Source organism: Lepidothrix coronata, unplaced genomic scaffold, assembly GCF_001604755.1.
Source record: "Lepidothrix coronata isolate B3197 unplaced genomic scaffold, Lepidothrix_coronata-1.0 Scaffold9, whole genome shotgun sequence".
Lineage (NCBI taxonomy): Eukaryota > Metazoa > Chordata > Aves > Passeriformes > Pipridae > Lepidothrix > Lepidothrix coronata.
The window spans coordinates 9,189,560-9,193,907 of record NW_016690189.1 but is presented as its reverse complement, the minus strand read 5'-3'; the positions used below and the strand labels follow the sequence as shown (position 1 = coordinate 9,193,907).

Here is a 4,348-nt window from a genome sequence, read left to right as displayed (position 1 = left end):
TTTATTAGAATTGATTTCTGTAGGTCTGCAGGTGCTAAATTCATTGCAATAAATAACAACAATAAGACTGAAATCTGTCAACATCTTGACAAATATTCAGAGAGCTATTTAGTTAGGAAATACGTTTATGATATTCATTTCTCCTAAAAGAGAAAATTATCATACAGTAACTAAACCCTAAGTAAGAGCTAAAGATATTCACCTCATGAAGTTATTTCTCAACTAGCCCCTTGGCACTTGCTGGAATTATTCGCAGCACGAGCTCTACTTTTCATTTTCTGTTGACTCCATGTGGGTACTTTCTCTCTTGTGATTAAAAGCAAGCTGCTCAATTCCTTCAAAGCATTTCCTTAGGTATGGTTGTATGTGGAGTGATCCTTTGTCTCAAAAAGGATTCCTGAAAGATCATTGCTGCATCGAGAGGAAAAAAAACCCTGAAAAATGATAAAAAATGAACTTTAGAGGTATTTATATAAACATATTTTACACCAACACCATACAGACAAAATGGACTGTTTACCTTGGAAAGAATAGTCTTTTTTTCGCAAGATAATCATTCAAGGCCTTCCTGAATGTCATCCAAAAGCGATTCTGCTTCAACTTATCCAGCATCTGGGGCTGTGAGATAACCCTTGTGGCATCGGTCTCCTTCACTGACTCCTTCGTTATTAGCCTCCTGGTGGGTGAGATAGAATACAGTGAATGTAATAACCATGCTTCACACAACAGGCTCACTCTCTCTTTTAAATTGAAAATCCCCTTATTACAAAACAAGGGGTGTTCTTTTTCTTCTACCTTTAAGTAGGACTGCCACATTCATTACTTTTTACAAAAACGCAGCTGCTTTTTAAGCTACAGATAAATAGAATCTGCTAGGCGGTAATTCTGCTCAGTCTGAATGCATTATTTTCTAAGTCACTTTGGTGAGGGACTTTTTATTATGAACTGGAATGAACAAGGAAAGTCCTTTTCTCAACTAATTATGACTACACTTTGTTCTATACTATTAACTTACAATGCCAGAATGGTCAGCTTTTTTTTTTTTCTTCAACCAGTTCAAAAAATTAGCATGATTTCCGGGAAATTAGAGAGCTAATTATTAAGACTTTATAGACTAATGATGAAAATATAAATAACACAGAACAATGGTGTATCAATAACATTCACATAATCCCTTTGATATGTACAATGCAATCTACCATTTTAACCCCACTGATGCATGGGTGGGAGTTACTTTGACTCAATCTACAGAATTTTCTTCTCATAAAGATTTGTTAAACTAGATATTTTCAAAGAACTGAGGAAAAAGAGCAGAGCTGAAACACCATTTTTCATATACCTATATCTGGCACCCATTTTGTTTTCCTATTATTGGACTCCCAGTTTATGAAAACCAGGAATGACGGAAGAGAAGGCAAAGTTATAAAGATATCAAAGAAAAAAATCAGGACTTCTGTTGTTTCCCACCATAAGACATAATGTAGTATGTTTGATTTGAAAAATACTTGTGTTCTCTTTTTTTTTTTTTTTCAATTAGCTACTTTAAAGAACGGATTAATTTGCAAAGAAGAATGTGATATTCTAAGTATTACCTAAAACTAGAATATACTTCTGAGATGTCAGAGCCTTCAGTGATCCATAATGCTTGGCTCTGACAATGTAAAACATACTCGACTGCTTTCCAAGTGGACAACAACACAATTAGTTCAGCTGTTGTCCACAGCTCATAACTACTGGTACACAAACACTCCACTAAATGGAAGGCAAGCATTTAGATATCGCTACATAGTTCCTTTTATGTAACATATACTGGGCTGAATGGAATCCAGTAAATGAATAAATAAATAAATAAGAAAACTCTTTTGTCCTTAAAATTCATTTTCAGTACTTATTTCTACCATCAGTATGGTAGAAAGACCTGCCAGCAGAACTGCTTCTGCCCAGCTTATGAAAGAATCCTGGAAATAAGAACTTGCTCAGTGGAAAAAAAACCCTCACACTGCCATCATCCTAATATCCTACTTGCATTCAAAATAACCCCACTCCTATGTATTTCTGCCTGAAATATTATAGGGGATATTTATTGTACATTTTTCAAGCACCTACTGTAAGAAGATATATACATACAGCCAACAACAGTGTCATTGCTTTGAGATGCTAAAACTTGCTACTTCCACGAAGCATTTCTCAGTCCTCCAATACCCTTGGCAAACCATGAACACTTTTGGGTTGCTTGTCTCCATATCTAGAGACCAATCTTAATCCTGGAGAATCAGGAGAAGCCTAATCCATGTAGACTGAAGAACAGTTGGTTCTACAAAGAAATAACTCTACATATATCTGTGGAGCATTCAGGACAGGAGAGTAAACGAACGCATCCACATGAACATATTTTAGTACCACGCTCAGTGTTCGTGTACACTCAAGTATGGCCTTTCATATTATCTCTGAAACAAAGATCTCACATACTGCCAATTTAGGTATGTTACCTTTTGTACTAAAATAATAAAGGAATTTTGAAATGCTTATTACTGCTTGATTAAAAATTTATCTGAATCTGTCCATTTAGCAATATTTCTTTTCATGATATGATAGTAAGGACACTAAAGAAATAACTGTGAATGCAGGAAGCCTTACTGTTTTTCCTAGATTAATTTCAAAGATATCCTTAATAATTTTGTTGAGAAGGCCATTCTTCCAGGCACACAACAGGCCTTCAGATTACTGAGTATCCCGCTATCAACATCACTAGTATCAATGGTGCACAATACCTTTTAATTAAAAATGAACTTTTTTCATTTTAGCTGAATCAATTAAAGACAATGTAATAGCCAGATTCCACCCTGTGCTCATCCTCTGCTGAGCACTCACTGACAGCTTTTCACAGGTGCAAAATTATTGAGTGACTTGACAAACATTACAGTCCTAGTAGAGGCCCATTTACATACAGGGCAAGATCTATAATCTCCCAGTTTTGTACTTTATCTATCTGACCATGTTTCCTTACGCTTCGGAAGGGAGAATCAAAACAAAAATTAATTCAGAAAAAAAAAATCAGCTTCACATCTTCACCAACCATTTTGCAGCTACTCCTTTCCCTTGTAACTATATGTAGGTTGGCTGCATATGCCTTCCAGTGTATTTCTTCCATGATTAAAAGCAAGCGTTTTACAGGTGCTTTTAGATATGCATGCACTTTGAATATTCCACAGGTCATTCAATAGCACATCAGATATAACTAAACACGGACTTCATATTTCAGGGAAGTGTCAGTAGCAAAGCCCAGTTTTTATGACTTTCAAAATATTCTGAGAAATATTTTGCTAAAAGTGTTCTTTACCTGGTACTTATGTAGTACAATGAGAAACAAGACATATAGAAATGCCTGTTTATCACTTGAATGATTCACTAACTTACTGGGAGGCTGTGTCTCTATTGTTTCTGAGCTCACATCATAAAAACTAAGTAGAAATCAATTTAAGACAATGAAGTTTAAACTTTACTTTCCCCCTCGGTATCCTAAAGTGGCAGTCAAGTTGGGAAAAGTTTCAAATAATGAAAGTCACTGAAGCCTAAATCACACACAATAGTGAAAGCTGAGATGCGAGATGGAGATGAAATCTAAAAGCTAATTAAATTCAACAAGAGTCTCTCAAAGGCAACATACCAGCTTACCCTCCCATGCTAACATTTCGTTTTGAAGGGTGCAGTAAATGGAGGGCCTTTCATGGCTGCAGATTTCACAATATGATCCACCAGCTAAACCTGAGAGAGGAGAGAAAAAAAAGATTAGATGCATGGATTACTGTACTGAATAGGTGCCAAGGCCAAGATAAAAAGAAAAGATAAGTTAGGGCTTCTGAGGAGCTGAATTTGAAGCCAACCAGCAAAACGGATTGAACTTTATTACCTCTAGTCACTGAGAAATTCCCTAGACAGTTGGATGTAATTTGAAAAGGTCAGAAAAAAATTTCCTTCACAGTATTATTGCTTCATGGTTTAAGGGTGTACCTTTGTGAGATGCCAGCTCTAATCATTTTTATTGACTTGCTCTAGCAGGACAGACAGATGCACAGGGAGTCAAGACGGACAGATAAGACATATCCTACCTTTGTTTCCAGTTCTAAAACATATCACAATATTAAGTATGTTTTAATGTTAATCATTTCAGTTTATCCTTTACCATCTCTGAGAAGAATGTGCCTTGTTTCTCTAAGACAGTCACAAAAGCGGGGAGGGAGAGGAAGCCTGTGCATAATATTGGAAACTTGCTACAATTTTTCATATTTGATCAGAGCATTCATTGAATTCCACATGAACCTGAAATATATAACTGAAATTCAGTAAG

At 35.8% G+C, this 4,348-nt stretch overlaps 1 long non-coding RNA gene across 1 annotated transcript; it reads right to left on the bottom strand.

Moving 5' to 3' along the window:
• Positions 1-207: 207 nt before the first annotated feature.
• LOC108492223 lies at positions 208-3,767 on the bottom strand. Its single transcript, XR_001873043.1, has 3 exons — positions 3,668-3,767; positions 521-676; positions 208-434 (listed from the first exon to the last, which is right to left on the bottom strand). It is a non-coding gene; the product is annotated as an uncharacterized LOC108492223 (long non-coding RNA).
• Positions 3,768-4,348: the final 581 nt, after the last annotated feature.